Source organism: Xenopus tropicalis, chromosome 6, assembly GCF_000004195.4.
Source record: "Xenopus tropicalis strain Nigerian chromosome 6, UCB_Xtro_10.0, whole genome shotgun sequence".
NCBI classification, from domain to species: Eukaryota; Metazoa; Chordata; class Amphibia; order Anura; family Pipidae; genus Xenopus; species Xenopus tropicalis.
This window is the reverse complement of record NC_030682.2, coordinates 122,408,150-122,424,317: the sequence shown is the minus strand read 5'-3', so window position 1 is coordinate 122,424,317 and position 16,168 is coordinate 122,408,150. Positions and strand designations below refer to the sequence as shown.

At 36.4% G+C, this 16,168-nt stretch overlaps 1 protein-coding gene across 4 annotated transcripts in view; it reads right to left on the bottom strand.

Moving 5' to 3' along the window:
* Positions 1–16,168, bottom strand: part of zfhx4 (zinc finger homeobox 4) — a 126,032-nt gene that overhangs the window by 105,201 nt on the left and 4,663 nt on the right. The window contains exon 1 of one of the 4 annotated variants that reach the window (XM_012965239.3): positions 14,339–14,663. The exons of the other annotated variants lie outside the window; for them this stretch is intronic. The gene's annotated coding sequence lies outside the window, so the exon portion shown is untranslated. Of the gene's footprint in view, positions 1–14,338; positions 14,664–16,168 lie in introns of those variants that run through there. 4 annotated transcript variants of the gene reach the window in all.

Below are 16,168 nucleotides of genomic sequence, written 5' to 3'. Positions count from 1 at the left end.
TGGTACCTTTTTATCAGACTCACTTCAATATAAAGTGCTGCATTTAAAAATTTGAAGTGGCCTTCTGTGGCCCGTTCCATTCACTCTTCCTGCCTTCACTGTTTTCTGACTGCACATTTGGAAGAATAATTAAGCGAGGAGATGCTGCCTCTGTTTTCCTTCAGTTGTTTAGTATAGTGGAGCTCTTTGTCCATTTAACTGGTCAGTACTGTAACAACTCCTTTTGACTGGACTCTGCATGCTCACAAAAATTACAAGTAGCTTTGTGCACACAAATATTCAAATCTGTAACAAGCTGCGTTTGGCCTACCATCTGGCGCTGAGTTGGGACTCCCTGTCTTCAAAAAGAGACATGGAGTTGCCTGAACAAATAGCAGATATTCATTTCTCCTTATAAGCCAACTTTTTAATGCATTCTCCGTCAAACAGAACTTCTTCCTTGATAATTTACATGTATGTATCTCAGTGGGAACAACCCCAGAACTTTTTAATTCTAGGGCATTCAACATTGGCTGAATAGCATCAACATGTCTTCTTCTCTTGGTGCTGATAGAAAATATCTCAACCAAGGTAACGGAACAGCTTTCTTCTAAAAAGGGTGTACGTTACTCTCAGTGTATGCTTAGATAAAGTGTGTGAAAGGCTCGCAGTGTAAGAAGGCCCTTCTGGGGTAACTTTAAGGAATATGAAGAAAAAAAATACGTTACAGAAGAACTATTAAGTAGCCATTTCACTTTTAAAGACCCTAAATCAAATGACGACGGCACATTTTTAGGGGGAGAGTATGAGCGAAATAAGCTTTTCCTTGGTGGACAGAAATATATCAAAGTAAAAGCAATCTGCATAGTTAATGTCTTTGTGAGCTTTCCAATTTAAAACAGAAAAGCTGTAATTTTTCTTTGCTGGCAATCTGGAAACACTCTGGAGTTAATTACAGCTGATTCGAAGTGAACCGCACAAACAAAGGCCAGTCTATGTCCAGACAATTATACTGCATTAACCAGCTTAGTGCTTCCTGCTGATGTTTCAGTACTCTTCTATTACACCCCTCTACCTTCCCAGCATGACAGAAAATGCTTCTGCAAGGAGGAATTAATGAAGAGAACTGCAAAAGAATGTGTGACGACCTCTCCTGACACGGCAAAAAACTTTCCACCCATGTCACGACAAAAGGAGAGAAGGTAATTAAGTTTGAATGGAGGGATGTAACCAAATATAGTATGCCTTTAATGCTAAGCACATAAAGAAGAGATAGTTTACAAAGGCCGATTTGAGAGTGCCATTCTACCTGAGGACTCCTCGTATCGCTCTCATCTTCGCCCGCCTCTTCCTGCAGGCCAAAGTAGCTAACAGCCCAGATTGTTTTAATTTTCTAATCAAATCTTACGTGACTGATGACTCCTTGCTTTCTTTTATGGGAATCAAAGGGAGATATGAACCTTAAACATAAATGTGTAATGAGATTTTACTATAATATGATGAAAAGCATACTAAGACCTTGATTTCTTTCAGGCTCTCATTTCTGCTGTGTTAACCCTATCAGCGCCCACAGACTGGACAAGAAAAGGCATCAACAAATCATTTTCTTTTTGCGCTTTAGCCCGACCGTAACAATCTGAAATAGACTTTGCCCTAGATCTTCGAGTCTTTAAGGGAAAATGTTACTTTACCAGAAGTAAAACCAATTACTTCAATAAACAAACATGCCTTTAGCTTGATTCCTGTGTGACTGCCTATATATTTTATTAATTCTAAATAACATCAAGGAGACAAGCGTATGGGCATAATTAAGGATATATAGTTATGCCTGATTATGTTTTCATCTCTTTAATTTGAAGATAATTTCTCATAACCTCATCTTGCAGTAATTAGTCATACCAGGGGACATTCAACAAAACGACTTGCATAGTTATATAGGATGAATATTTGCATATTTATCAGCTACTGGGGAATATTATTTCCCTTGCCCCCCCCCCTCCATTGTTGTATAAATATTGATACAAGCCTTTGCAGATTTGATGAGCATACTGCCAATACTATAGGAATGGTGCTGTTATATTTAAGGTACCTCTAAATACCTATGCTATTGCTAACCCAGTGGCCATTGCTTACATCCTAAAGTGGCAGGACATAATTCATTTTATGCGTTCTGAAATATAATAACGGTTTCAAAGGCAATCTGAAGCTAGAAGCACCATACATTTTCCTTTTTGGTTGAACCAACTTTGGTAGAACAACATTCAAGTTTTTTAGCCTAATGCTAGTGTTCAAGAAGAAAATTTGCACTGGTTTTGTTGTGGTCATTGTTTTACCATACATGGCCACATAGTACATAGTCATACTTTATGGTGATTTTTAATAGTGGTTAAATCTCCATGGATAGCTGTGACTTTCTACATTTTCTCTCTAGCCAGTACATTATACAGACTCATATGTGTCTCTGAGCCAGTTTCTAACAGCAGTTGTGTGCATGAGTTCATGAGACTATTCACACTGCCTCCATAGAGAAGCCTGCGAGTTGTTCTTAAGTACACTGGGGAGGTTTCACTGTGTAATGTTGTAACTGGCCTGTAAATGAAGCCAGTCTAAATAGAATTTCTCTAAGGGTCAGGGAACAGCAAAACCGTGAATAGCTTAGATGATACAACAAAAGTAGAATAGCTTACCTAAGTGGTTAAAGGCCTTTTGAACATAAAATACTCTGAGATGTAATATAAGATACATTTTAGAGCATTTATTGTTCTCAAACCTTGCCAGAAGCTATAAAATCTTATACAGTATGTATAGTATATGTAAGTAGTGATCTGCATAACAAAGCTATAGCGCTACAGTGCACTTCAGTATGTCCAAGTCTTGTGAGCGCAGAAAAAAAATGCTGTTATGAAAACCTTAGCACAAAAGTGAGTAAGAGCTGAAAGACTTGTTTATGAATCCAGTGTTCAGCATTTCCCTGGTGACATGTCTCCCAGAAGAAGTGCTGAGCGGCCAGTCTTTATTGCTGGTCACAGGTCAACACCGTAGACTGGATTAGAGAGTTCACTGCGATAGAGCAACCTATCACATTGACCCTAAGGCTTATGTCACACTAGGCTAGCTTCAACTTGCACCTGGGTAGAAATAGATTTGTTTCCTATGGGGACACAACAGGCTACTTGCCCACTTCTGAAAACAATGATTCTTTTCTTTAGTCAGCAACAAGTAGCAGCTACCAGTATCCCACTGTGACATAAGCCTAACTCAGACCTCAGAAATGCTGCTGCTGCCGCTGGGTTTGATCCACCCCCAGCTGCTTCAATAGTGTACGTAAATAGCTTGATCCTCCCATTATCAAGGCATATCAGAAAGAACCAAGGTGGCAGTTACATTCACCTGTTTGGCCTTAATCCTACCAGTGTATGTTACTAGTCTCTTATATTTTCTTGGGTTTGGGTCCTGTATCACCTTCCTTTAGCTTTGAGGTAAATAGCATTGCCTTTGTTTTAGGCACCAATGTTTTGATTTTGAATCTTAGGTCCAAAACCCAATGTTTCTAAAATATTCTGCAGACCATAAGCACTGGATATAATGAATAACATTACTAAAGATAGAAACAAAAAAAAATTATGAATGTTTATAATACTAAACAGTATTAGTTTTTATATATTACTTAACATCAGTATATTAATAATACTTTTTATCTTAAGACTTTTATTGGCATTTATTTTTACATTCTTGGATCAGAGGCATCCAATCCGCAGTGTGCCAGTTATTGTGAACTACAGTTACCAGCATGCTGAGTGTTTTAGTGCACAAACTGCTGGAGGGTGGGGATTCTGACATTCTTGTACTCGCTGCTTGTTTAAGGGTCTATACCCAGTGTGAGAGACACAGCAGGAAGTGGAGGAAGACTGGAGGACACAATATCATTAGCTGAGGCCTTGGAACATTTGCATGGATATCTGTGATGACTAAAACATTGAGGCAGTTGTCTTTAATCATTAGCATTGCACAATTCATATACTAAAAACTAAATAATAGTCTTTCTCACTGGTACTATATACACAGGGCAACTACTGGGTGGGAGTGGGGTTCAGGTGGTAAAAGTGCAGGTGCCTGAAATAAATATTTTATATTATTTCATGTGTCATAGGGGTACCCCAAATGTTACACTTATACTGGAGCCTAAAGGTAAAAATAAGGTTTCAGATGGCTACCTGAATACTCAGGAAAGTACCTTCCCAAACATCAGCCTAACCTGGAAGACATTTCCCTAAGTTAAAACTTTAAAAATAAAGACTCTCTATGTGCAAGGGCTGTTGTTTTTTTTTTCTTATTATATAAAAACATGCATTTCTGAAAGACACCAACCTACTGAGCCTTAAGCATTAATCGCTTCTCTTTGTCTCATCTATGCAAAGCAGGATTAGAGATAAAATGATGACTTCTTAATCCCTTTGATTTTTCCTTTACTAAATAAATATTAATCTACAAATCAAAAAAAAAAAGGTTCTGCCAGGTATTACAATGCACACAATATACATTAGGAAAATACTTAACGGTCATGTAAATTGCACTCCCTTTTACAAGCTGCTCATTGATGAGAATGGTCCCAATCCATTTCCTCTTCAACCCTCAAAAATCCCTCTCAGATTTGAAAGTTTAAGTTCATAATCCTACTAAACATAAAGATTAACCTTGGAATCCATTAAGTCTTTCTTGAAAGAAATTCACTGCATTAATCATGTCAGAGAATTAACAAATCATATTACCATGTTTATTTATATGTCAATACTTTCAACCTGCAAATCCACCACATTATAATCCGCCTGTTGATAGAACTTCAGAATCAGAAAAAAAAACTGCTCTAATTTCTAATCTCTCACAGAACAGTTGAACAGAACAAGTTCTAGTTAGAAATCATTTTGCTTGTTTTCATTACAGTTGTGTACGACTGTTTATATATCTTGTGTACAAAGCCATTACATCTGCAGTCATTTTAAAATGTCAATAATGTAACTGAGAACGTTAATCGTCAGAGGGGTCTGAGGGAAAAGCTGCAGTTTCTCTATCGGAGCATCAGCATTAAACTTCATATGGGATTAAAAATATTTACAGAGAGATTTTGTTTTTCTTTTCTTGATCTACTGAAAGTTACCTTCTCTATTATGAAGGCTAGTTTTAAGTTAGCGAAGAAGAAGGGTACTTGCCCAGCCTGCTAACATAAGGGGCTTTTTGGCCGTGCTCCTTTGATTGACCAGGGTTCTCTTTCTAAATCTCCAGTCCTGCTTCTAATTAAAACATTTTCCAGGTATTGGTAAGTATAAGTCCAAATTCTTCAACATGCACGTGACTCATATGAGGATAAGATTTTGCTTCAGAAGAGGTTGAAGTATCATCACTTCCAGAATAATTTCTGCTTTACGCATAACAGGACATCTGTTCTGGTATATATGTATTAATAATCTGATATATTTTGCCAGCCAACCCTTATCTACACAACTTATGTTATAGTTCCCCAGAAGCTATGATGCTAAAGGCTGCCTAGCCCTGGAGAAACCCCATTTGTATGTTGAGGGTTGTTTGATTGCTTCAGTTTCCCTCATTGGTAACTGCTGATCATCACTCCCCAGTAGTAACACTAGACTAATTGTATATTCAAACAGTTCAGGTGCAATTAGTCTTATTCTATATTGTTTATACTCTATGGGTATCATTAAGATTTGTTCTGACAATAGATTTATAATCTCCCTATTCGACCCAGTCATATTATTGACTACTATTTGATGCTGCTATATAACAGAACTGAAAGTCTGTCTTTACATAGACTTTATAAGATAAAGGGAATGCCCCTAAGCGTCAAAGGAAGCCCCTTTGCCAAAGAATGGTACAAGTACGTCTTGCATTTTATGATTCTGTGTAATAACTGTTATATTTTATTTTACTGTTTACTTGAGGAATATGTATCCTCTATCTGCAGACTGTAAATGTGTATGTTTAGTTTTGTGTATGTGCAAAAAGAGTTGCAAATACAAGGGAGGGGTGAAGATGTTTTATAGTTTATAGATAATTCCAGCCCCTGAGATTTAGCTTTTTTTGTATAAAAACATTCTATACCATTGTGATGCACTTTTTTGCTGTTCCTTTGAGCATTTCAATGTCTGTGCTGCCATGCATCATTATATAATCCATTAATGCTAAGTATAAGAAGTTATAAATATCTATATGTTATGGGCATAATGTACCGTATATGTGTGCTGCTTTTATATTACTATATTACTAATATTTTTATTAGAAGTAACTATATAAGTCAGTAAAAGACTACATAACTTAACTTGAAATGGTGTATTTATGGAAAGCATGTTATCCTGATCAAAGGCATAATCCTTTTGTACAAAGATGATAGTTTAGATCCAGACCCCCTTTGGGAGTGCCCACCAATGGGGCAGAAAGCAGGAGCTATTAAGGGCTAGACTGAGGGCTCCATTTGATCATTTGTATAGAGTGGTAGCACGGGATCATGTTTGGCCCTAGTGACAATAGCACCCATGACCCATGCGCCATGTCTATTTATATCTCTATCTGTGTCCTTGCTTGTAATCTCCCATGGGTATTGTGATCAGATGTGATCACTTGAACATAAAAACCGGTTGGCTGATAACAAAGAGTAATATTAGGGAAATATTAGTCAACCTAAAAAAAAGTCTAAATGAATGTTCTCCATTTGTGGTCCTTTCCTTTATATAATTAAACTGTTCAAGACAGTGGGATGCATTGTACCACTAATTATAGACCTCTGGATCTAATTACTACACTGCCATTTCAGGTAACACACTGTACCACCATGGACCAGAAAATAACTGTTTATATAGCTTACTAGTTCATACAGTACAGGAGGTTATACAGTAGTATAGGAAATCTTATTTTAATGGTAACATCAAAACATTAAACAAGGAACTACAATGAATTGTACATTTAAATTACATCTTTATGCTGAATTGGGTCATTTCTCTTTTTGTCCTTAGGAACAGGGAGGTTCAGGGTTATTCCAACTTAAAAAAAATAATAAAGGAGTTAAACACAAACTCCTTAGCAAAGTATAACATTTACCCGAAAGGCAGTGGCATAATTATTTTATTATTATAGTTAAAATTCTGTATGGTAGAGGCCATTTTTATGACCCCATAACTTTTAGAACTACAACCCCCCCAATGAACTGATGGCAGATGAAATGCAATTTTTATCTTTCACAGGTGGATTGCTAAGGTTTTGCCTATTAATGTGCAAGTATCACCACTTATAATATAGTGCAAAAACAAAAAAATTGTTTCATATCAAAGAAACCCTAGAAAAAAAATGGGGAAAGCTTCTAAACAAGGCTATAGCCTAAAACCACCACTGTCTATAAACCTAGCTTATTTATTAAATCTAACTATACACTCCTGGCCTCAAAAACACATACTGTATTTAGAGAAAATGTAACATTTAAGAGGGGCGCACTTATAGTAATTTTAGTGTACCTACAATAATGGCTTCATTAATAATTGTTAGTATCATTAAGGAACAGAAGGACATTCAGCCAGCAGGGGTTCAGGAGTAATCAAAAGTAATTTAAAAGCTCTAGATTTGAAAGAAGAAGCTTTTGCGATCTCCATGTATATGTGTACACTTAATATAGCAATACAAAGTGGTGTGTTCATATCCACATGGGAGGAGGGACCCCTGTTGTTTTAACAAAGCAAGTTAGGGTTTTAAGGCATCATTAAACAATTAGAGGATGAGGTTGGTCCCATGAAACCATAATTTACGACTGTGTTCTAACAACATCCAAACAATAAAGTTTCTATTCTCTGGTTACTTAAGTAAGAAAAAAAAATACATAGAAAAATCTTTGTCTGAAGCCTAACACCACTGTAATTATCTTCATAAAACTAAGAGCAGGCCAGGTATTCCGGCAAGCATTCCATTGCCATTAGCAACCCTCCAAGTCAAAATGATTTAAAAAACAGCCCATGTAGGAGTGGGAGAAAGTATATTTAAAGCCTTTCAGTACATATTTAAACAGTGAATTCAACACCCCTAACCAGGGATGCTAGTCAGGCTATTAACAGATGGTGTCCAGACCATAGAGCTACCAACTTTCCATCTGGTTTATTAGGATTTAGCATTTTAACAGCATTTGCTTCATTTTTGGAGAAAAAAAAACAGGAAACAAAGCAAATAATAACAAAGCAATGCAGCAGCAAAATACACCAATATATTCCGCTCACCTATCTCTCTGGGAATATTGAAAAAAAACCCATAAAAGTGACATTTTCCAGCAATGTTTTGTGTAATAATGTCAAATGAAAACAAACGTTTTATCTGTTGGTGTGTTTTAGCTATTAATTCATTTAATTTGGCCTGCACTTCCTATGCCACACATATCTAAACCCTTTGCTTCTGTTGAACATCATCTTATGTCATTTTTTTTTTTTTTTTTAATTTTACACTGAGACTTAATTTGTCTGTTGTGCAGAAGTGAAATGAGCAATTCAGTAATTAACTTTTGTGCTTTTAGATGTATGAACTTTAATTAGATTTCATTATAAACAAACAAATGTCAACCACAATTATAAGCTCCTTGCTTTACTCCCACATTATCCCTTTTTCAAACAAACTTGATGTCACACAAATTATAATCAAGCGCCCAGCAATTCGGAGTTGGATTTTACATGATTTGCTAGTAACCTGATTACCTTAACTTCAATATCATTACAGGAAAAGTATTTTAAGATAAATAATTACCAGAATTCCAACAGGAGACAGGCTTAATTGTATTGATTCAAGAGAAGCAAAGCTTAGTGGGACGAAGCTGCAGGAATAATGTTATCTAAAATCTACCGTTTCTATTAAAATAATATTGCCTGGCAGGAAAAAGGTAATCTGAGATAGGTGTATGAAAAATCAGATACAGAGCTCAAATAATTATTTCACCCAATTATCTCCTAAGAGAAACAACAAAGTATCAGTCTGAAGCAACCTTACAGAACTCAGTTGTGCTGCTTTATTACTGGCCAGTTCATCTGTTATAGCCAAGATCCAGCACAACTGCCAGCACATAATGAAGCTGAATGATTAGTTGTGTAGCACTGAGAGTGAACTTCTCCTTATTGCTATAAGAGTTAATTAAAGTTTACCACCAAACATCAACCAAAGTAGGCTGTTGATCAAGTTTCAGCATTAAGTGCAAAACAGACAATGGCTGGCAGCAATTAGCGTGGCTATCAAATGACCTGCGATGATAATTATACATTCAAAAAAGCTAAAGAGCTGAAAAAGAGGAAAAACTAATCAGCTTTCTTTGTCTAGCTCCAGCTGAAATTCAGGTATCAGATTATTGGAGTTTAACACTGTAAATCAATAGAATTAAACAAGCAGAAGTTGTCCGAGCACATGAGATGCGAGAGGGTAATTTACTGTACATGAAGGAAGGAGTTTCACCCATTCAATAAGAGAAATACAAAAAGGCAAATCGGATAGCTTTCCATAAACTGCCCAGTCTACCATAATTGCTTTTTAGCCTTATTTTCAAAGCATGTGTGTGTCTGAGATACTTGTTTTTGTGAAAACATGATTTTAAGTTTGATTTGAAATAAAACACAGAACAATATTTGATGCTTCTTGAAACATTTCCTCCCAGTATTTTCTATATGCTGTATAGCATGCCTCCCATTCAATGTATGCAAGATAATATCAGTGAAAATTATTTTCATAAAATGCCTCACTGCTTTGCATACATATTGGGCTCCTGCCTAAAGCTATTTTAAAGATATTTTTTCCCCTCTTCTTCCTAACAAACCTCATTTTCCCAACTAATACTGTTATGCTAAGGATTTGAGCACAGAGTTGGCTAATCCCAGTTTTTCCCTAGAGCTGTATTTAAGCTATGGCCCACTCCCAGTACAAAAGTGTCTCCAGAAACCCTCTCGCCCCCTTCAGCACTCATACACTCATTGGTCCTGACATTTTCACTTCAGCCATGACAAATGAGCCGATGGCTATGATCAGATTGTGCATGAGGACTGCTTTATCTGAAGATATATCATTAACTCTCATCACTATCTACTAATATAGCTTCTCTGGCTGAAGATGTGTTGTTTGCTAAAGTTGTGCGTTAAAAAAATAGGAAAAAAAAATAATAATTTGTATAAGGCAGGCCAGCTTAAATGATCTAATATGAGCGTCATTAAAGTATACACATTGTCTAGAGACTTTAATAATTGCCCTAGGTCTTTGTCCTAGAAAAATATTACACTAATTTGTAGGATACAAGTGTACCGACCATCTAGGCTGGACAATACAGTAAATGCATTTAACAGCACAGCAAATATTGGCCCTCTCTGTGGGTTACAAAATAATGTACATAAAAATATCAAAAATAGAAATTGTGCTTCAAATGCTTAAAAAGAAGGAGATATTATACAATAAAGCAGCATTTAAATAAATATAAAAAGATAAAAAGCTAACAACAAGGCCACATGCTAATAATTAGATGTCAAACACTATTCCATGCTGATTCTACATCCATGGATAACAGATTCATTATTTCTCGAGTCACTTCTTCTGCTTATCTCAGGCTACATAGCTAAGATTCATCAGCTGTTACAGACAAGACTATGGGAGGAATGTTGTGGACTGTAAGGCAGAGTATTTTGCACTTTTTTGGTTTAGGGAGAAGCTGTCTTTTCTTGTTCGTGTTGGAGTCATCCCACCCCCTTCTGTTACCAGCTATAGAACAAAGTCAAGTGCTTCTGGGAGGTTTATAAATAAATCAGAGGTGCATCACTTTAAGTCCTACATCCATGACATCCTTGATGCTGGACACATAAACAAGCTCCTGTCATGTCAGCCAACCAGCTAGGAGGATATATTGACAATTTATTTTTCATTTTGATAACAAATTCATTACCCTTTCTCTTTAGATCTGTTAAACAGAAGTGTTTAGAATTAAAAAAAAATGAAATAATAAAGTCCAAGCCTTATAGTATCTAGTATAGTAAAAAGATCATTTTCCCAGTTGCCTAGTTACTCTGAAGAGTATCTGCATGTATTAGAAAATGTATGTAAAATATATATATATATATATTATCATATAAATGATAACATGATAGACAATATAAATAATAATAACAGATTATTATTTTTTTTAATTTCCCTAAAGATCATATTTCAGCAAATGATGAGGGAATTTGAGGTTCAACATAACTGGGCTGCCAAAAGTTTTCTGTGTCAGGTTCATGTGCTTTATAAGGTACAAGCAATAATTAAAACTGGTTTGAGCTTATGTAAAGGGGAAAAAAATCAGCTTGAAAAGAAAGTCCATTGCTGGTTTAGTTCTCCCAATTCAAACTGACCTTTCCTAAATCAAGTTCAAGCAGCTATCCAACGCAGACTAAACTGTTTTATCTCTTGTGTTGACCAGGGACCATATTCAGGTACTACAGTCTAGGCATAAAGTGTTACTTTACGGGGCATGACAGGTCACTTAGTCCTTTCACCGTCATCAGTTTCCTCTACAATAAGGATATAGATAGTGCATGGTCATTCTGTAGCACTGGCACAGGGCCAGAAATATTCTACTTTCTCAGCAACAAACTGGGGTTGCTTGGGAAAATACTCTTGTCAGATTCAGGAATGAGTGTCTCAGCTGACATTCACTCATGTCACTGGCCCCTTGGGGGAAGGGGGGGGGGGGTCTGTTGATTTAGTTCTGGGTACATTTCCTGTGAGGTAATGCCCTTCGTAATGAACACTTATCCCATCAGCCCTTGTACCAAGTGTACAAATATTAGTTATATTCCTGCTAACAACACTGCGGATCTGTAAACTGGTTTACATTTTATGTGCTTTTGTGTACTGATAAAAATAGAGAGTATAAATCAAGATTTGCCCTTCCTCACAAGATTCTTACTTAGCTTAGACAACAAACTATGTAAAGGCAGATTACCAGGAAACTAAGGAAATACAACATCTAATCCACTTAGCATGTATAATTAAGTAGAAAGATTTGTACACCACTACTTTATTATTTGTCAGACATGTAGCAACAGGCCTCTAATATGCCCAGCTGTACAGTTCAACCAGTGCTGAAAAAGATACTGACTTGGGAGTCAGGATGTATTAGGCAGAATATTCAGCAGGCATTCGGCAATATTAGCAAGCTTTGCTGTGCTGTCAAATGGATGGAAATGAGCTTTGAGTTAACCTTCAAACTCTATTTCTGACATAACCATTGATTCAATATTGCAACACTGCTCCTTGTTTCCAAAAAATTCTAGCTAAGGCTGACTCTTCTGCATAATTGCCCTCGTTTTTACCAACAATTTAGCAGTTTTAGCAGTTCTAATATATGAATACTGTAGCTGCACAGAAGAGAAAATATTAAGTTACACCCTTTGAAAGTTTATATGTTAACGGAGAGAGTCCTTGTTCCTTATAATTCCAGTTCTATATCCATTCTGGCCTTATAGGGCCCTGGCACTTAAGTATCTCGTGGGAGCAACCTTCATACAACTGACGCGATGCAACTAAAGCCAATTTCAGTGAGCACAAGGTTTTGCCCCAACTAATCTGATACTTAAGGGAAATAATTATATTTATATATATATAATTTGGTACCACAGTTAGCATGAGCAGGATCAGTACTGCAGGCTACACCTGTATGCTTGGAAGAAGGAAAAACTGTAACCTAGTTCTGTTGCGCTTTGTAGTGTTAGATGCGCTGTTGAAGCATTGAAATTCCAGAAAGATTAACTGCCCCTGTTCCAGTACACGTACTTCATAAGAAAACCATGTAATATTTTGCACAGTCGAAAATTGTGATACGCTCTGGGCTTTTGCCTATTCAGTAAGAATGCAGACAGCACATAAGCTACCATTAGTTCATGTGTTATCCAATTCTCCAGCAACTGGAGGCCTGCCAGTGACAACATATGCTGCTTGCTTAACCGTGTTTTAGAACAGAAATTAGATTTTTTTTTTTAAAAAAAGAAAAGAAGGTATATTTTCCTTAAAGAAATCAAACTTTTGTGAGAACAATCTACAGCTCGCCCAGAAAGTTTGTTTTTTACATATAATATAAAGTAACCGAAGAAGGAGCAATGATAAAGAAACAGGCACTTAGATGCATTTAGAAATGGCCCAGTAATATTAATCCAATCCATAGGAGTGTGAGAAATTAGAATGAAGATTTAATGGTGAGTACAAGTTATAAGACATATATACATATGCACACACACAAACATACACACACCTATTCTGATTTCAGGACCATTGATACAAAAAACACAGATCCCACAACAAATGCCTAACGTGGGAATCATTTCTCTGGGTTTTGCTTCCAAATTCCTTTGGGATAGGAAACGTCTCTGTCCTACTGTGAAGCAATGCATTATAGGCATTTTTGCATGCAAGTGGTTTAAGGAAGATCTATACATTGAATGTATAAATAATACAGAAAATATCCAATTAAGAGCATTATTTGCTTCATTTGTATGCTTTACAATTGCTACACACTTTCAACGAGTAGATCCCAAGTGAACTGACAGCATGTGCTAGGCAACTTCTGTGAACCGGCTATAAACAAATCAGGTCAGCATCTGGCAGGATCTGCCAACACTTGTCTTTGGTGGCACTAAATTGATAATTACGGTGACCTGACACTTGGAAAGCGGGTGCTTAAAATACATGCAGATAAATAATTATCGTCACTGCATTTAATTTACAGATGTGCAAAAAGAACCAGTTCCCACCTTCAAAAGTGTCTCAACACTTTGGGTATTTTAACTACTCTAATTACTATTGAAAGGACATAATTTGAAGCACTGATCACACTGTCAACAGCTAGTCGGCAATAGCTCTAACTTACTCTAATAAAAAATATCTGGAATGCTTCTAAAAGCAAAGAGCTTGTTTCTAACCAAATCTGATATGGGTTAGTTTAAAAATGTAATATGTTGTAATGTAAATGAAAGTAAGATGGTACATTAATGCAGAAGCAGCAACAACCATATCTCTTAAGCGAATACAGAAATATACTAATTCTAAATAATATCAACAATTATTCCTGTAAGCAGACAGCAAGCCCTCCACTGCAATGTTTACAAGCAAAAATAACCATGCCTATCTATGCCCAGCATGTGTAATATTCCTAGGTAATAGGTTAAAATGTAGCTAAGATCCAAGAGGCAAATACTATAGTATAAACTTACAAATAATAAAAGAAAAAACACAGATAAATATATATATATATATACAAATACAGAATGGGCAGATAATAATTAGCTAATGGTATCTTCTAGTCATATCTAAGAAGCCATACCTGGGTTTCCCATCCTGCGGAACGGTTTCCATCACACATATTACTTCAAATGATGATTAAAAAACACAAAAAAAAACAAAGCCATCTTATAAAGTTGCTGGAATTTGAGCTTCTGCTTGTATTCCACAGTCCTGGACAAATATAACTTTAAGTAGAGCGGTGCTCAGGGAATAAAGAAAGAAGGGCCTGCATTTTTATCGTCCTTTCATCTTAGTCATTCAGTCAACCATTCAGTGCCCTATTCAGCAGAGCTTTTCATTATGCAAAAAAATGCTAATCCTTTTCCGATGCTTTCACACTTGTATAAACCACCGTTCCTTCCACTGAAAAGTAATTATATCAGTTTACCTTTCTGTCAAAAACAGGATTAATATTCAGGTAAAAAAAAAAAAATTCTTATTTTCTTAGGTTCTGTTGTGAGAATGGTTAGTGGACGAGGCAATGGCAAGAGTCATTTCTTTTTTTTTTGTCTTGATTTCGCCTTTGAATGTGCCAGCCAGAGCAAGAGAAGAGAATACAAAACTTCATCTGCTGGGGAAACTCTTCAGTGATTGAACTAACCTACTCTTTGCAGGGGCCTGAACAGAATAATCCTCATTCGGGTCTATTAATCAGAGACAAATTATGAAAGAATGTGGCTGGACTGGTTGACACTATCCTGTACTGGAAGACTCAGTAACAGCCTCATAACAATGTCCTCTTCATGGATAATGAACAGCCATGACAAATGGAGCACAGCAACTATTTATTTGCATATGCAAATTCCCACACAGGGGAAACATGTACAAACAAGTGTCATTGTAAGGTGGATTAGGGAAACAGCATTTTCTTTTTAGGGCATTCTGCAGCCCAGAACATTAGACAGCACGATTAAAATAGTCTCCATGACTACTAATGAAATTGCACCATGGTATGAGTTAAATTAGATAGCTAGTTATGTTTCCAGCCACCATCCAACTTGAAATCCATTATTATTCCAGAACAATGCTCTGATTGTGCCTGCCTGATCTTTTGCCAGCTCAACAAGCCCCTAAAGTTGACAATTTGCATATGTTAATATAATTAAGGGCTAATTACATGAAACGTGTACACATTCACATGCACCTTCCCTGTGCACTTTTGTGATTGAACGATGGCCAAGTCCTTAACCTTATGAATGGTGTGGAGCAGCAAGCTGTGCCTTTGGGTGCAGCCCCAAGGCAGACAGAAAAAGGCTCCTCTTCTGTAAACACTCAGTTCAGCCTGGCCTCTTATATTGCTGTCAACAAACAGAATATCGTCTGCACCCCTACATAGAGCATACAGAAAGATGCCCACACATGCACAAAGCAACACTGTGACATAAGTCTATGTATATTATCAAGCCTGCTAATTGTAAGAGAAATACAGAAGCAAACCCATAACAGATTTTCTTCCCTTCCTTTGACAAGAAAACATGAATGAGAAACAGGATAAGAGAATAAAAGAGCAAGCAGTAACTAATGATCTTTGCATGAATATATGCATAGGCAATTAAGCAATGTTAATTACTATGACAGCAGTTAATTGAATATAATTAGATATTTTAGGCCACCAATAAAGCAGAGTTAAGATTAATTCTATTGAGATAAATGGTAAATAAGAGTTGATGAAGTGAGTGTTTTGACATGCATAAAAAGAGGTTCTGCAAATTAAGCAGAGGGAACTTAACAAGCAGGAAAAAAAAAATCTATATTATTCTAATGTCACACCTTAAAATCCTCTGCTCAATACACAGGACATTTCCAACTGAAATAGACAAGAATCTTAAAGAAAAACAAACAGCTCGCTGAGATTAAAGCTCCTTTTGTC